Source organism: Phyllobates terribilis, unplaced genomic scaffold, assembly GCF_046119375.1.
Source record: "Phyllobates terribilis strain yellow unplaced genomic scaffold, ASM4611937v1 Scaffold_4__5_contigs__length_816908805, whole genome shotgun sequence".
Lineage (NCBI taxonomy): Eukaryota > Metazoa > Chordata > Amphibia > Anura > Dendrobatidae > Phyllobates > Phyllobates terribilis.
In genome coordinates, this window is record NW_027362764.1 from 264,314,543 (window position 1) to 264,333,663 (window position 19,121).

The 19,121-nt window shown below is 45.1% G+C and overlaps 1 long non-coding RNA gene across 1 annotated transcript; it reads left to right on the forward strand.

Annotated features, from left to right (window-relative positions):
* Positions 1–18,145: 18,145 nt before the first annotated feature.
* LOC141264313 (uncharacterized) lies at positions 18,146–18,714 on the forward strand. The gene is made up of 3 exons (XR_012319885.1): positions 18,146–18,283; positions 18,437–18,546; positions 18,636–18,714. It is a non-coding gene; the product is annotated as an uncharacterized lncRNA (long non-coding RNA).
* The last annotated feature ends 407 nt before the right edge of the window (positions 18,715–19,121 follow it).

Below are 19,121 nucleotides of genomic sequence, written 5' to 3' on the forward strand. Positions count from 1 at the left end.
ATCCTGAGTCTAATGGCCAGACAGAAAGGAAGAATCAGGATGTTGAGCAGTTCTTGCGTTGTTTTGTGGCAGACAATCAAGAGGGGTGGTCTGAGTTTCTGCCGCTTGCTGAATTTGCTCTTAACAACCATACATCCTCTTCTGCTGGGTGTTCGCCTTTTTTTTGTTGTTCTGGGAGACATCCGTCTTTTGGGTCATTCTCCAAATTGGTATCGGCTGTGCCTGAGGAGGAGAGTTTTTCCGGTGATTTGGAGAGAGTTTGGACGGATGTGCGTGGTAATCTTCAGGAGGCTAACAAAAAATCTAAGAGGTACTTTGACAGGAAACGTCAAGAGGTTTTGTTTACGGTTGGTGACATGGTTTGGTTGTCCTCTAAGAATCTGCGGTTGAGGATTCCTTCTAAAAAATTGGGTCCCAAGTTTGTAGGGCCCTTTAATGTGCTTCAGGTAGTTAACCAATCTGGTGTTAGGTTGGAGGTTCCTACCTCCTGGAAGATTAATCCCGTGTTTCATGTTTCTCTATTGAAAAAAGCTGATGTATCAGATAGAGACGCCACTGCCACTGTTCCTCCGGTGGTGGAGGACGGGGAATATGAAATTTCCCGCATCCTTAGTTCTAGATGGTATAGGGGGAGTTTGCAATATCTCGTCGCTTGGAAGGGTTTCAGTCCCGAGGATAACTCATGGGTGAGGGCGGATGATGTTTCTGCTTCCAGACTTGTCAGAGCGTTTCACAAGAAGTTTCCAGATAAGCCTGGGCCTAGGGGATCCGGAGGATCCTCTTAGAAGAGGGGGTACTGTTAGAACTCTCCTGTTAGGTTTTTTCTATTTTGCTGGTCACATGACCTTTTTGCCTATTTAATCCTGCTCCGCCCTTCTGGCCATGCTGGACTTCATTGTAATTTCTACTCTTAAGCTAGCCAGGTGCTTTGTAACCTTTCTCAGTCAGTTTAGCTAGGTCTTTTGACCTTTATGTTCTATGTTGTGTGTTTGTCTTTTTACTGCTACAATTTCTGCTAGGAGGTGTCCATCTTTCTCCCAGTCCCTAGTTCTTGTAGGGATCCCTCCCTCACATCTATAGGTCTTCGTTCAGACTAGCTGAGGACTTTAGCGGGTCTGATCGCAGGATCAGGTTCCCCGTTACATCGTAGGGATCCAGCTTAGTTCTAATGTAGGGACAGATCTCCTGTCTTTCCTTAGTGCTTGTAGCCTATCATAACAGTTGCACTCTGAAGTGCTGTAGCATGTAAACATGAAATATATGAAACTTGAATTGCAATACTACTCTAGATAATAGAAAAATATGTAAATACTTAGCACATAATTTGGCCAATTCATGCATACCCAGCAGCCAATGACAAGGCAACGTTCATTCCTTGGAACCTATCCTAATATGAATCCTCTCCTAGCCTGAAGCCTACATTTATATGGGTAGGTAGGATCCTGCAGTAATTAAAACTGCCACGGCTGATCGGTGGAGTGCTCAGTCAGAGAACCTATATATAAATAATGTGAATCTTCTCCTGCTCATATGAATTAAAAGTTACTTTTTTTCAGGCACTGTACCAGTAACAGGTACAGTGCTCGTATGGTTGCTATAAGGGCTAAGTCCCCAATAACACTATATAACACATTTAAAATGCATTTTGGGGGTGATGGACTCTCTATTAAGTGCACAATAGTATTATACTAATGCTAGAACCCATATGACGAGCACCAGCAATTATGCAAGATAGATAAAGTACAATTATAAATTCTAAATTGACCCGATAGGTGGATATCAGCCTATGTGCACCATAATAGAAAGGGTATAAGGTACAATTTCACCAGAGCCCTGATGATAGACACCGGCAAATGTACATTTAGGTGCAATTAGATGTGGTGCATGTAAATGGTACATATAGACGGACACCTGCTAGGATCCAGATGGTGGACACAAGCAACTGTATACAAGTGGCTAAAGTTCAATTAGTTATTGAATGCGCCAGAGCCCTGATGGTGGACTGCAGCAATTCTAAGTGCAAGCCACCTAAAAAGTTGGATTTAACAAGGATGTGTCACAATTCCTGACATGTCTGTTTTAGTTATTAACTGTATTCCACGTGAAATAACCATTCTGGAACATCTTTCTGTTGTGTCGTTCCCCTATTATCGCCCTTAAAAATTTATGAATAAATGGACAACTGGGTGTTACTAGTTGGGGGTGACACTGTCTAATCAATGTTGATAGTATCAGACTGGGGAAGGCACTGTCCTGTGACAAGGAGAATAGTAACAGCCAGCTGTCGATTCATTCATAAATATCTCAGGAATAATGAGGAACAGCATAATGAAGAGCTCTAAAAAGCCGCTCCAGCTTTTCATGGGGAATACTCCCATTTTCTAAAGTAAATATGTGAGCAGAGATACCGATTCTTTTTAATTGTTGAGTATTATCCTACTCACTGTGCTTAAAGTCCCAGGTGCCTGTAACAGTCACTGCCCATACCTCACACATTATTTTGCATAAGTGCATATGTGGCACCCCAGGGGTCTGGTTTCCACAGTAACGGCAATGTTATGTCTGAGAGCAGGTGGGAGGTCTCTTGGTCAGGGATCCTATGCATGCCACACCTCCTGCCCAGTCCTGGGAGGGGAAGAACTTCCCCTATATAAACCTAGGGCAGAGGCAGGGTTAGTGAGTAGAGAAGAAGTAGAGACAGAGAAGCAGATATAGGAAAAGAACATCAGGAGCTCTGTGGGAGCAGTACTACAAGGAGTCAGGGGCTGGCAGCTGCAGAGCTCGCCCTGACTGAAAAGTTATCACCGGACCCGGAGTCCGAGGCTGTGGGGACTAACTCCTATCCAGCAGCAGAAACCGACCGGCAGGGGATTGCAGGTCCTCTGGCCCAGAAACCCGAAGGCACGGTCACACGCATGGGACCAGCACCGCCGTCTTGGAGCGGAAGCTACTAGAAGGCCCCGAGTCACCGGCCATACGGGTGAGCACCACACGGTACACTCAGGGACGTGGGCTACTTATACCCGCCTCTAGCAAGGTAGCCGGAAGAGTATCATTAGTTTGGGAGGCCTACAACTCCGCCTGGCCAGGGGAGATCCCATCTGCTCAAGGACTGACCAGGCCCCAATCGCTAGCCAGTACTCCGGGAGGGTCTATCTTTGTCACCAGTAAAGACCCTGAACTACACCGTACCGTCTCCAAGTGGTTCCTGCTACCTCCATCATCCACGTTGGCTGCCCTGAGGCCATACCCCTCCCGTTGGGGGTTATACTATCACGCTGCACAATCCTACCACCGGCCTCAGCGGTCTGCCCTGCAGCAGCAGCTCATTAGCTGAACTCAACGGGTGGCGTAGTCGTCCAACATCTACCGCTAATACAGCGCCACTTAGTCTGACTCCCTGGGCACGGACCGGATCACCGCCACGAGACTACAACCCTCAAGAGATCCGGCTCCGGGTAAGCTCCCGCGTGCGCAACGCAGCGCGACACAGGCCCAGGGGCGCGTCAACTTTTGGCGTAGTCGGCAGGATTCCGTGCCCGCAACCACCGGGTACTGCGTGCCTGAAAAAAGAGACTTTTAAACTTACCATCGGTGAATATTCCCGCCATCCGGCGCCATCTTCAGCCTTCTTCCCGCCATCGGTGAAGATTCCCGCCATCCGGCGCCATTTTCAGCCTTCTTCCTGCCTTCCGTGGAGTTTTCCCGCCGTTGGACGCCATCTTGAAGACGCCGCGCGGGAAGAAGAGGGGGCGTGGACTCCGAAAGCGCGCGAGAACTGAAGCCCCGCCTCACGTCCGGACGTTGCGTAAGGTCCTGGAAGGAGCCCAGCAGACGCCGACGTCACAGGAGCGCGACGGAAGGTCCTCAACCCTGACGATCCACTGCGGAGCCGCGGCCTACGGAAGAGGATCATCGCAAGGTAGGCCACGGTCCACTAGGGGGGAGAAGGATGTCGGATACGGAGGAGAGCTTCACCGCTTCAACCCCCGCCAGCGCCACCGCTGTTGCGGTCATGCCTTTCACCATGCCCTATATCCCGGGGGCAGCCTGGCTACCCCAGTACTCAGGGGAGTCACATACCCTGCATGACTTTAGAGAAAAGCTGGATAGCCTCTTCCAGGTGTACCCCCTCACAGAGGAGCAAAAAGTGAGCATCCTGGTGGCCCAATTAACCGGGGCAGCCCAAAGGGAGGTAAAGTCCTGGCCACCTGGGGGGAGGACTGTCGCAGGGATACTAACCCAGCTGAGGGACACCTTTGATACCCGCACCTCAGCCGAGATCAAACTTAGATTCTACGGGTGCAAACAGCGGGCACATGAGAGTATAAGGGACTATGCCCTGAACCTACAAGAGGCCCTGAGAGCCATTAAGCAGACCGACCCTGACGGCGTGGGAGACGAGGACAGGCTGTTGACTGAACAATTTATAGAGGGTTTATATTGCAATGCCCACCGAACCCAGTTGCGGGCAATGGCCTTACTGGACCCTCATCTGGGATTTGCACAGTTCAAGGACAGAGCCATCCGGGTGCTTCGAGAACCGGCACCAGGTGGCGTTGTGACCCCCAGACGCCCCACTGCCACTTACCACCAGGAGGCGGCGCCCTTGTCGGCAGGGCCTGTGGGGGCTGATGCGCAGGCTTTGAACAATGACCCGGCTCCAGACCTGCACCATCAGGTCCAAGAGCTAGCTAAAAGCGTTGCTGCGCTAACCCGAACTGTGCAGTCTTTACAGGTTTCCACTCCAGGAGAAGATCCAGAGGGACTGGAAGAAGTCGAACTCCCCGCGTTCCACCGTCATGGGACTATCCAGTATTCCCATTGGGTAAGGAGTAAGCAAGCCGCTACGTTTAACCCCTTGCCTCACTACGACTGGGAGGAAACGCAAGACAGTGACCCTGCCGTCCGGCTGGTAAAAGAGATGCTGACTCGGCCAGAGGCTCGCCTTGACCCAGACGCTCCGGAGGAAGCCAAGCAACTGTGGGCTGAGAAGAGTCGACTGTTCCTTTACAAGGGGAAGTTGTGCCGCAGAATGGTTAACTCCCGGACGCATGAACTAATCTGGCAAGTAGTGGTGCCACGGAGAGACGCAGCCATGGTGATGGAGGCATACCACGACGGGGCTGGACACTTCGGATGGAAGAAGCTGGAGTTCCTGCTGCGCGGGCGGTTCCACTGGGTAGGCATGAGGGGAACCATCGAGAGGTGGTGCAGAGACTGTGGCCCGTGCAACCTAAGAAGGAAGGACCGTGCCAGCCAGAAGACTCCCCTGCAGTCCATCGTCACCCGGCAGCCGTTGGAACTGGTAGCCTTGGATCATGTAAAACTGACCCCAAGCAGAAGTGGCTACGTTTACGCACTAACCATCGTGGATCACTACTCTCGGTTCTTGGTTGTCGTCCCCGTCAAGGACTTAACAGCTCGAACAGCAGCTAGAGCCTTCCAGCAGCACTTCTGCCGTCCACACGGGTACCCGGACCAAGTGCTGACGGACCAGGGACCTGCCTTTGAAGCGGAGGTCTTCCAGGAATTCTGCAATCTGTATGGCTGCCGGAAGATAAGGACGACACCCTATCATCCGCAAACTAATGGACTTTGTGAGAAAATGAACCAGGTGGTAATGGATCTTCTGAAAACGTTGCCCCTGGAAGAACGCAGTCTGTGGCCTGAGAAGCTGCCCGATCTGGTGGACCTATACAACCACATCCCGGTAGGTTCCACCAACTGTACCCCGGCTTACCTGATGAGGGCAAGACCTGGTAAGCTACCTGTTGACCTGGAGATGGGAGTCCTGACACCCGAGGACACTTCACCAGAAGCAGACTGGGACACAGAGAGGCAGCAGCAGTACCGGAAAGTACAGGAGAGCGTGGAGCGAAGTCTCTGTCAAGCTAGGGAAAGACAAGAGAAAACTTACAACCAGTATGCTCCCGCTGTTCCCCTGGTACCCGGAGAGCAGGTCTTGAAGAGGAAAAGGCGGCTCCACAAGTTGGACGACCAGTGGGAGAAGGACCCGTACATCGTACTGCCCTCAAGCCACGACAACCCAAAGGTCTGTACCATCAGTAAAGACGGAGGGGAAACCACAACCATTGTATCCCGGGATCACCTGAAGAAGTGTCCCGAACAGCTACGGAACCCTGAAGAGGAACAAGAAGACCCTCGACCCGTAGAGGAAAGGGAAGACATGGTTAGTACTGTGCTCGGAGACTTCCCTCGGTCTTGGACTCAAGTCAATGGCGCAGTTGTGGTACCCGTACTCACCTTCCTCCAACCAGCATCCCAAGCACCAACGGAGCAACAGGTAGAGCTGGAAGAACAGCCGGTCCAGGAGGCAGAAGACTCCACACAAGCAGAACAGGAGGATCAACCCTCTGCTTATAGTGAGCCTGCCGTACCCCTAGTGAGCCAAAGAGCCGGTAGACAGCTGCCCAGTTTACCCTTGACAGCTCCTACACCCTGTAGTTCAGGGCTAGACAGTCAGCTCCGTAGGTCCACTAGGGCCACTAGAGGCCAGTTACCCGCACGTTGGAGGATTTGAAATGTATAAATTGTTTTATTTGTGGTTACCTGTTTTTCTTGTTGCTTGTGTATAATTATGTGTTTCTAGTTATTTATAGGAGTCCTTGGTGGATTTACCGGGAATCCTTTGTACATGGTTGGAGCGTAACCTAGGAATGGACTAAAGACTGTTAGAACTCGGGGCAGGACAGACCCCTACCTGGTTACGTCTCCCTGTTTTGGTGAAATGGACACCTTGCTTTTCTTCAAAAACTGCACCCGGTTGCGGACACGCCGTGACCATCTTTATGTGTTTTTCTTATTGTATTATTATTGTTTATACCTTGTTATGTTTTTCTAAAAATATGTTTAGTCCCGGAGTACTAAATTTCACTAGGGGGGAATGTGGCACCCCAGGGGTCTGGTTTCCACAGTAACGGCAATGTTATGTCTGAGAGCAGGTGGGAGGTCTCTTGGTCAGGGATCCTATGCATGCCACACCTCCTGCCCAGTCCTGGGAGGGGAAGAACTTCCCCTATATAAACCTAGGGCTGAGGCAGGGTTAGTGAGTAGAGAAGAAGTAGAGACAGAGAAGCAGATATAGGAAAAGAACATCAGGAGCTCTGTGGGAGCAGTACTACAAGGAGTCAGGGGCTGGCAGCTGCAGAGCTCGCCCTGACTGAAAAGTTATCACCGGACCCGGAGTCCGAGGCTGTGGGGACTAACTCCTATCCAGCAGCAGAAACCGACCGGCAGGGGATTGCAGGTCCTCTGGCCCAGAAACCCGAAGGCACGGTCACACGCGTGGGACCAGCACCGCCGTCTTGGAGCGGAAGCTACTAGAAGGCCCCGAGTCACCGGCCATACGGGTGAGCACCACACGGTACACTCAGGGACGTGGGCTACTTATACCCGCCTCTAGCAAGGTAGCCGGAAGAGTATCGTTAGTTTGGGAGGCCTACAACTCCGCCTGGCCAGGGGAGATCCCATCTGCTCAAGGACTGACCAGGCCCCAATCGCTAGCCAGTACTCCGGGAGGGTCTATCTTTGTCACCAGTAAAGACCCTGAACTACACCGTACCGTCTCCAAGTGGTTCCTGCTACCTCCATCATCCACGTCGGCTGCCCTGAGGCCATACCCCTCCCGTTGGGGGTTATACTATCACGCTGCACAATCCTACCACCGGCCTCAGCGGTCTGCCCTGCAGCGGCAGCTCCTTAGCTGTACTCAACGGGTGGCGTAGTCGTCCAACATCTACCGCTAATACAGCGCCACTTAGTCTGACTCCCTGGGCACGGACCGGATCACCGCCACGAGACTACAACCCTCAAGAGATCCGGCTCCGGGTAAGCTCCCGCGTGCGCAACGCAGCGCGACACAGGCCCAGGGGCGCGTCACATAAGTCTTCCATAAAAGTGCATGGGCCCTCTAATGTACCTCTACATAATTTTTATTCAATTTTAAAGTATACATAGTTTTTTTTTTTATCTGAAAAAAAATCATATTATGCTTCATTAGGCAACGTTCACACTTTCAGTATTTGGTGAGTATTTTACATCAGTATTTGTAAGTCAAAACCAGGAGTGGGTGATAAATGCAGAAGTGGTGACGTGTTTCTATTTTACTTTTCCTCTGATTGTTCCACTCCTGGTTTTGGCTTACAAATACTGATGTAAAATACTGACTATTATTTCTCAAGTGCCATCCAAGTTGCATCCATTTTTTTTCTCATTCGTTTTTTTCATCAAAGCACGTAGACTGTCCGAACTTTTTTTTTATCCTTAACAATGTGTTAGCTAAAAACGGTTGAAACCCTGAAGTACAGGGTATGTCTTCCTAGCTTCATCCGTTTTACATGGATCCCCATAGACTTTAATGGCCGAGTCCAATCTGCAAAATGAATGAAAATAGGATATGTTCTAAGCCTCATGGACCACAAATATGGATCTGGTTTTAAAATTGATGTGTGAAGGTTCAATGAAAAGCCACGGCCCCACTATCAGTATTTGGTCAGTATTCGGTCAGTATTTATTCTCAGGGGTGGGAGCCAAAACCAGGAGTGGGTGATAAATGCAGAATTGTTGCATTTGTTTGTATTATATCTTTTCTCTGATTGTTCCTCATCTGGTTTTGGCTCCCACTCCTGAGAAAAAATACCGACCAAATACTGATAGTGGGGCCATGGCCAAACTCTATGGATCAGTTCAAACACAAGTTGCGATGCCACAAAAGAGAGCTACTATCAAAAGGGTGAAGTCCAGTAAAGTCCCATAAATTCAGCACTATATATGAGTGCTCGAGCGTCACCTTTTTAAGCCATGAAAAAAGCTTGTGTGGAAAGCAAATAACTCACCACTCCTACTGCTAATTAGAGGGAAAACACAGACACAAATTTCCTACATAAATTTTCCTAATGAAAGATCCATTCTCCAAAGCAGCAGTGTATGGACTTTACTCCCGGTAAAAAAAGCCCTTTGGTCTTCTCATCAAGAATAGAGCTATTTACCTGTAGAACGATGGAAAAAAAGTGCAGATCCATTGGACTATAGAAAGACTCAATCTTTTATCCTATATACTCACAATCATGTTATGTAAAAGAGCACTCAGTATATTAAAATCATAAGGTCTAATGTAGGTAACAGTCACCAACCTGTGAGAAGCTGATTAAACATGCCTTTTTTACTCTGGGTTTCGCCTATTCCTCAGGCTTCTTCCTGGAGCGTGACCACACATTCTTTAAATCCCACATTAATTGAACTTTATTTCACACAAAATAGAAGAAATGCGTAATAATTTAAAATGTAACAAAATCTACCAATAAAAAGAATCAGTCACACAATTGCAATTCAGAAAGCGAAAATTTTTTAGCTGTGTTATTGATGCATTTTTGGTGCATTTTCTTGTATTTGTTGTTTTTTTCTATGAGTTTTCTGATGTATATGATCACAGTCACTCATATATATCGATGGGTCAGTTTGCAATCCGAGAAAAAAAACGTGTCATATGGATGTGTGAATGTAGTCTAAGACTCACTATTAGACAAGTTTACATTTATAACTCCAACCTTGAAGACATAACATTTTGAGCAGGCCAATATTTATAAATATTACAGAGACTCAGGGCAACGTAGACCTTAGAGAAATTGTGACTTTGAAATAAGTCATGATAAAGCGTAGTACTCTGCATTCGACTGACCAAGTGGGACACCAGACGATACTCCGGTGGGTCCCCTTGCTGGATATAGAGGGGGCCCGCCGGTAACCGCAGTCGTTAGAATGAGCATGAAAAATAAGTAAAGTTGCACTTTGTAGTGCTAAAGCATGTAAACATGAAATATATGAAATTTGAATAGCATTACTGCTGTAGATAATAAGAAAAAGTGGAGATGATTAGCACATAATTTGGCCAATTCATGAATGCCCAACAGCCAACGAAAAGGCGATCTCCGATTTGCTGGGAACCTATCTAATGTGAATCCTCTCCTAGGCTAAAGCCTGCATTTATGGGTAGATAGGATTCTTTTGGGAAAGTGTCTTGTGGACAGATGAGACCAAGATAGAGCTTTTTGCTAAAGCACATCATTCTACTGTTTACTGAAAACAGAATAAGGCCTACAAAGAAAAGAACACAGTACCTACAATCAAATATGGTGGAAGTTCAAAAAAGTTTTTCAGCTGTTTTGCTGCCTCTGGCACTGGGTGCCTTAACTGTGTGCAGGGCACCATGAAAGCGGAAAATTGCCAATGGGTTTTGTGTCGCAATATGGTGTCAAGTGTAGGAAAGCTGGGTTTGCGTCCTAGGTCATGGGTCTTCACCAGGACAATGACTCCAAACGTACTTTAAGAAGCACCCAGAAATGGATGGAAACAAAGCATTGGAAAGTTCTGAAGTGGCCTGCAATGAATTTGGATCTACAGTGGTGGCCAAAAGTATTGGCACCCCTGCAATTCTGTCAGATAATACTCAGTTTCTTCCTGAAAATGATTGCAATCACAAATTATTTGGTCTTATTATCTTCATTTAATTTGCTTGCAAGGAAAAAACACAAACGAGAAAGAAACAAAAATCAAATCATTGATCATTTCACACAAAACTCCAAAAATGGGCCAGACAAAAGTATTGGCACCCTCAGCCTATTACTTGGTTGCACCACCTTTAGCCAAAATAACTGTGAACAACCGCTTCCGGTAACCATCAATGAGTTTCTTACAATGCTCTGCTGGAATTGTAGACCATTCTTCTTTGGCATACTGCTCCAGGTCCCTGATATTTGAAGGGTGCCTTCTCCAAACTGCCATTTTGAGATCTCTCCACAGGTGTTCTATGGGATTCAGGTCTGGACTCATTGCTGGTCACCTTAGAAGTCTCCAGTGCTTTCTCTCAAACCATTTTATAGTGCTTTTGGAAGTGTGTTTTGGGTCATTGTCCTGCTGGAAGACCCATGACCTCTGAGGGAGACCCAGCTTTCTCACACTGGGCCCTACATTATGCTGCAAAATTTGTTGGTAGTCTTCAGACTTCATAATGCCATGCACACGGTCAAGCAGTCCAGTGCCAGAGGCTGCAAAGCAACCCCAAAACATCAGGGAACCTCCGCCATGTTTGACTGTAGGGACCGTGTTCTTTCCTTTGAATGCCTCTTTTTTTTCCTGTACACTCTATGTTGATGCTTTTTCCCAAAAAGCTCTACTTTTGTCTCATCTGACCAGAGAACATTCTTCCAGGTAAGTTTTGGCAAACTCCAGCCTGGCTTTTTTATGTCTCGGGGTAAGAAGTGGGGTCTTCCTGGGTATCCTACCATACAGTCCCTTTTCATTCAGATGCCGACGGATAGTACGGGTTGACACTGTTGTACCCTCGGACTGCAGGGCAGCTTGAACTTGTTTGGATGTTAGTCGAGGTTCTTTATCCACCATCCGCACAATCTTGCGTTGAAATCTCTCGTCAATTTTTCTTTTCCGTCCACATCTAGGGAGGTTAGCCACAGTGCAATGGGCTTTAAACTTCTTGATGACACTGCGCACGGAAGGCACAGGAACATTCAGGTCTTTGGAGATGAACTTGTAGCCTTGAGATTGCTCATGCTTCCTCACAATTTGGTTTCTCAAGTCCTCAGACAGTTCTTTGGTCTTCTTTCTTTTCTCCATGCTCAATGTGGTACACACAAGGACACAGGACAGAGGTTGAGTCAACTTTAATCCATGTTAACTGGCTGCAGGTGTGATTTAGTTATTGCCAACACCTGTTAGGTGCCACAGGTAAGTTACAGGTGCTGTTAATTACACGAATTAGAGAAGCATCACATGATTTTTCAAACAGTGCCAATACTTTTGTCCACCCCTTTTTTAGGTTTGGTGTGGAATTATATCCAATTTGGCTTTAGTACAATTCTTTTTGTGTTTTTTCCTTGCAAGCAAATTAAATGAAGATAATAATACCAAAGAATTTGTGATTGCAATCATTTTCAGAAAGAAACTGAGTATTATCTGACAGAATTGCAGGGGTGCCATTACTTTTGGCCACCACTTTACATCCCGTTGAACACATGTAGAGAGATCTTAAAATTGCTTTTGGGATTGCATCATTCAAATATGAGAGACCTGGAGCAGTTTGCAAAAGAAGAGTGGCCCAAAATTCCAGTTGAAAGGTGTAAGAAGCTTATTGATGGTTATAGGAAGTGATTGATTGCAGTTATCTATTGCAAAGGGCGTGCAACCAAATATTAAGTTGAGGGTGCCAACAATTTTGTCCGGCCCATTTTTGGGGTTTTGTGTGATATTATGTCCAATTTGCTATTGTTCTCTGTTTTTTTTTTGGGTTGTTCCAATACACACAAAGGAAATAAACATGTGTATAGCAAAACATATGTAACTGCAATCATTTTTTGGAAGAAATACTTTGTTTTCTGGAACAATTTCAAGGGTGTCATCACTTTTGGCTATGTCTGTACATTCCAGTTATGGTGTGCGCACAGTAGATGTGCAGGAGCCTCCTGTGTTTTACAGTCAATGCTCCACTATAACAGGGATAACGGCTAACAGGTATTTGCATATAGCTGTAGGGTGGCCCCTAGTGTCACTTCCTCCTGTGGGCCCCAGACTACCCAGTCCAACCCTGTTAGTACTCCCTAAGGCAGAATGTTTCACAATATTTGCTAAGCTGGTCGTTGACCTGGTTATGCCATCGTGCTGGATTGTATGGTCTTGTTTAAACATAAAGAACTTTGACTTTTGTTCCAGATAATTATACTGTTCCCTAGGACCATAGTGTCCAGTGTATGATAATCACCAGCACTTTATAGAAAGCTGGGCCATTGTATATTTCTACTTGCTCATCTGTTACTGAGTGGGGAGATGTACAGTATTGCTAAGAAATGATGAGTTGGAAGACCCTCTGATGATGTATCTTAGCTTCAGAAATGTTTTCAAAACCAGACAAAACATTGATTCAGTTATCATCCAAAAGCTCAAAAAACAATAAAAATTAAAAATACTGGGATGATGACATTAAATTTATGTGAACAAATTTATTTTTTTCTTTGAGACCCATGGACTGTGTCAGTATGGTGAATTGCCTGCTGTTGTCTTAAAGTGTCCATAGCATACAACTTAGATAATTTTCAGCCTAACACAATCTTCCTGACACCCTCATACATCCGAATGCTTGGCTCGGAGTAAAGTTGATCATTCACATGCAATAGTTGTCAGCCAAATGGGAAGAGAGAACAAAGGAGGTGCCAGGCACTTCAAACTATAAGGTCTATGGTATTTTGATGATGTTTTTGTTGGTGACTCAGAAATATAGTAGCTTTCGAAAGTATTCATTTCCCTTGTATTTTTACCTATTTTGTTACAGTACAACCTGTGTTGAAATATTTTCGTAATCCGATTTGTGTGTGATGCATCAGCATTAAATAGTCTAAATTGGTGAAGTGAGGTGACAAAAATATAGGCAGAAATTTAATTTATGGGATCAAATGACTAAAAATTGGCATGTGCATATGTATTCACCTTTTTTGCGATGAAGCCCCTAAAAATTTCTGGTGCAAGCAGTTTCCTTCATAAGTCACATACTTAGTGGAAGAAAGTCCACCTGTTTGCAATCTAAGTGTCATATGGTCTGTCAGTATATGCACACCTTTTCTGAAAGGCCACAGAGGCTGCAACACCATTAAGAAAGAGGTGCTACTAACCAAACAACTCCATGAAGACCAAGGAGATCTCCAAACAAGTCAGGGATAAAGTTGTTGAGAAGTACAAGTCAGGGTTGGGTTATAAAAAAATATCCCAATCTCTGATGATGCCCCGGAACACCATCAAATCCATTATCATCAAATGGAAGAACATTGTACCACAACAAACCTACCAATACAGGGCCACCTACCAAAACTCTCATCCCGGGCAAGGAGGGCATTAATGGGCAGCACAGAGACCAAAGGTAACCCTGAAGGAGCTGCAGAGTTCCCAAGCAGAGACTGGAGTATCTGTCCATACGACCACAATAAGCCGCACACTCCAAAGAGGTGACCTTTATGGAAGAGTGGACAGAAAAAAAGCCTTTACTTGCACACAAAAGACATGTGGGAGACTCTCTGTGATGACACAGCTTCTAATCTTAATTAGCCAGATGTCTAGATTTGTTAGGCCAAGAGAAATACACAAATGTGTTTGTGTTGACTTTAGACTTGTGTGTGTTTCTTTGGCTGGTCAAGGAGGGCAGAGACGCAGTGTTGGGGAACAATAGTGTTTGTTAATATGCTAATTACATATTGTACTAAGTCAGCTAGTTGTTGATTTACAGAGCAGGGGGATACCAACTATGTAAATTGATTAAAAGCTCAAACAATGAGACCTGAGCCCTGCACCTTTCCCCCTGTCCAGTGAATGATGACCTCTCCCACCATTCCTCCTCTGCATCTGACGCAGTGGGCGCGATGATGTCACTTCATCACGCCACGCTGTGTCTGATAGTGGAGCTGCTGAGGTGAGGAGACACGCTGCAGAGACCGGAGCAGTGGGGGAACAAGGAGCGGTGAGTATTGTATTTATTTATTTTTAAAATCAGTGAGTACATGGTGCCCATAATACTGGGTGTGCATTTTACCCTATGGGGGCTGCATTTTACGCTATGCGGGCTGCATTTTACCCTATGGGGCTGCATTTTATGCTATGGGGGTGCATTTTATCCTACGGGGGCTGCATTTTACCCTATGGGGGCTGCTTTATACTCTATGGGAGCTGCATTTTACTGTGTGGAGGACCATGGAGAGTGTATTATGCTGTGTAAAGGATCATGGGAGTGTATTATACTGTGTGGAGGACGATTGGGAGTGTATTATACTGTGTGGAGGACCATGGGGAGTATATTATACTGTGTGGAGGACCGTGGGGAGTGTATTATACTGTATGGAGGACCATGGGGAGTGTGAAGATCTGAGGTTGTGGGTTGTAATAATCACCTAGGCAGGTTAACGATGCAAAAATATTTTATTCCTTACATCCAAAGTTTTACACCAACTCCAGGTAAATGGTAAAAATACATTACCTCTAGTCCACAAGATCCCCTCCCCTGGGAGGTAGTTCCATTGCCTTTGTACCAGGCGATACTCACTGTCTCCCAACTTTTTGTTGGCCCACAGATTTCGTATCTCCAGCCAGTATAGTCTGTATTCACATTCCACGCTCCTCCAGACGACAGATGAAACAATAGAAGCACAGGTATCCAGTAGCAATTGTCCTTAAGAAAGCTCATAAAATCCAGACGACAGATCCTACAACTGTAGCACATTTATCCAACCCAGTCGGCAACCGATCTCCAAGCTCCATAAGCCATTCATACATGGGCTCCAGGACCTCAGCCTAGATCCTATCCCTTCGACATCATTCCACCAACTCCCTGACTAAACATGTGGCTTCTTTTACTCCCTCCCTGGGATCAGCCCCCTGAATGGGCAGAAGTGTTCATACCCTCCCCCTTAAACATTTGCTTTTAGCTGATGAAGAATATTTGAGAAGTCCTTCACCTGGGATTGCATAAGACCCCTGTGTTGATGGCTCCAGTGGGTCTACTTTCCTCATCCCCCCATCCACACAATGGGACTAGTGGCTGTTAGAACAATGTAATGATGGCTTTACTTGCTTACAAATCTTGGGTCTGGCCTTATGTATGCATAAGATCCAGTCTACATGTCTTCCCCTGCTTACTGTCACTGAATGGAAGCATTGATTCCGGAGGCTGAACTGACCAGCAAACAAATCACTAATAAAACTAATAATAACACAACAAGCGAATCTCTAATAAAACACAATAATAAGATCTACATAACCGGTGCTCCGTGCTGGAAAAAGTCTACATGTCTTAGAGCCGCAGACTCCACACTATGTGCATTGGTCCAGTAGTCTTTAGTAAGTGGCCAGCTCCTCACAGGGAGTGCATTAGACTGTGTGGAGGACCACAGGGAGTGCATTATACTCTTTGAAGGACCATGGGGAGTGCATTATACTCTGTGGAGGACCATGGGGAGTGCATTTTTTGGAGGGCTATGTGGAGAGCCATTATACTGTATGCAAGCAATTATACAGTGTGAAGGTCTGTGTGGGGGCCATTATACTGTTTGGAGGGATAGTGCAGGCCATTATACAGTGTGGGGCTATTATACTTTATGTAGGCCCATTATACTACATGGAGGGCTGTGTGGGGGGTCACAATTGGAGGATCATATTGTGTTGGGGTCACCATACTTTTCCTTGGGAGTTGAAGTGGGGTACAGTAGGGTCATCATACTGTGCATGTGGAGGTTAATAAAGAGGAATTCACCATGGGTGTATCGTAATGTGTTTGGAGGGCACTTTTGTTGGCATCATACTTTATGGGGGCAATGAAAGAGGGATCTAGGACTTCGGCAGGAGGAAAATTAAAAAGGCTGGAAAGTTGTGAGATATGCTTTTCTGTGACCCTGAGAAATATTTTAATTTTTTTTCTTTTTTTGAAGGGGGGGGGGGGCAATTACAACTTCTGCTATGGGGTCCCATAATTTCTATGTACGCCCATGGTAGCAGGTAGGACGCATTCTTAGCACCATATAACCTAAATGTGTCCACATGGACAGTCTTGTCCACACTGCATTTACTATAAGTTATCTGTTACTAAGATGGTTTGTATGTCCTCACTGAGCATGTCAAGAATATCTGCTTTGGAAACAAGGAAGAATTGTCTTTATTTGAATAGGTTTTATGGATGAGAACTTTCACAGAGAAATAAATTAGAGGCTTGTAGACGAGATCCAGCTGCTCTGTCTCTATGTATAGGGTCATTGTGTAGTATACCATATACTCTCCACATTACACAGTATATCTCTATATATGCCATCCTGTCCCAATAACTCCTCTTATTTCACATTCACCCTTATCATGTGTAATTTACACTGTAACAAACCCTGACCTGTCATCTTTGCTTTCTCCTGTAGAAGGAGACTGTGGCGTTCTTATAAAGCACCGGGGTCCTTTACCTATAACCTTGGCCCATTTGTATATTGCAGAAATGGTCCTTGCTGTGGAATATCTGCATAGCTATGGTGTGGTGCACAGAGACTGAAGCCTGAGAAGTAAGTGACCCTTGTAGTATATTAATGGGGATGAAAGTTAGAGTTTGTTATACAGTCTATGGGTTATTACTTCGGACTTACACTATCTTTTCTTTCACAGCCTCTTGACAACATCAACGGGATATATTAAAGTGAGTGATTTTGGAGTTTCAAAACTCGGCCTCATCTCATGAGACCAACATCAAACATCTACAAGGCTCCAGCTAAGGACATCACTAGAGAGTTCCGTGATGGAGAGATCGGCTTCACTTACAGGATCTTGTACTTTACAAATCTCATCTCTTTCTCCTTTCTGATATCTCTCAGCTAGAAAATGTTTTGACTGATGTTATTTATAGCAATTATATTTATTGATCTTCATCTCATTCTTCAGTAGGTTTTCTGACTCCTGGCACCCCTAGTTACAAGGCCCCAGAAGTTATCCTAAAGAAAGGCTATGGAAGGCCTTTTGACTGGAGGTCAATAGGGATCATTCTATATGAATTTTTTTTGGATATGCACCATTTAATGGGGCTTCCCAAAAGGAGATTTTATGTAGTGTCTTCAGGGTTAAGTAAAATAATCTGAATGCTTGTGATGTCAATGTTATTTGGTTTGATTGGTTCCTTGATTTAGTTTCTAGCTTTGTTAAGGAAAATGTTTTTTTATAAAAATAAATGAAGAGGTTTTATTTCCTGTAATATTTGCTTTTTATATAACAGATGACATAACTTGGAGATATAATTACTTCCCTCCACCCAATGCTCGTGGCCTCATTATTCAGCTGCTCATAAAAAATCCAGCACATAAACTTGGGACAGGTAATATTATAATAGTATTATTAATGATTTATTACACCTCTGTGACCAGACAAATGATTGTGTCCATGAGGATCAGCACTGAGGTTCCCAACCTATTCGTCCATTCCCCATTCTTCATGCTATGATGTTCAGTACATTTCCTTCATGTCGGCTCTGTTACATCTTCAGTTCAGATTAACATAAACTGTAAAGATATTGAGTAGTTTCTCTGACAATGACACTATCGATTACTTTCTTGTCTTCCTTTTCCTGGAGGAGCAAACAAGATCAAAATTCATCCATTTCTGCGTGCCTTAAATTTTGACAACCTTCTAAGTCAGAAGCCTCTGTTCATTCCTGATCTAAAGTCAGATACAGACACCTGCTACTTTAACAGTAAGTAAAATGAGACATCATCTGCAGAAAACTGCTGTGTGTCTTGTCTTTCATTTTATGTGACAATCACTTCCCATCATTATTAGTGATAACTTGGTGACTGTCTGACCTGGTCTTATACAAATAATCTATAATAACACTTGTGCTTTGCAGCTCGCTCTGGGAAATACAAACATAAGAATTCAGATGAGGGAGACACAAGTGAGGACAATGACTTGCCAGAAATCAAAAACTTTGTATCGTCTTCTCAAAGGTTTTTTAAAGTAAGTCTGTGGTCAACAAAATGTTTAAAACCCATAATTGAAAAAAAGTTAAAAAAGATATCTATTTTATATTTCTCCATGTGTTTTAGCTATATACCACCAATACCAGCATGATGACAAATGAAGAGCCTATGTCACCTCCAGGGTGTTCCCCAGAGAACAATGAAAAACATTCAGACCAGTGAGTAGATTATTATTATTATGAGATTTAGTTCTGAAGTATGTTCAGACACAAGTAACACAAATCTAAATCCAGCATCCACCGCCCCATGATAACTGATTTCTATGGATCAGGCTTGTGATAACACAGCAATAACAGATGATCATTGCAACCAGCCATTCATTTCCAGCTCATTACAGGCCAATATTACCAGTTAGACTCCACAATTGCTGGTAGAATGGGGTCCTGAGCAGAGTATCCCCTTCATGTTATCCTATTTGGCCATTCAGATAGGTGTTCTTCCCTTTATATTGTTTTTACTTGTAATTTACCAACAGGCAGAAAGAATCTCCCCTTTCCAAAACTGATAGTGACAATCAGTGTTTAACTGCTAAAATCATCGAGTAATCCTCAC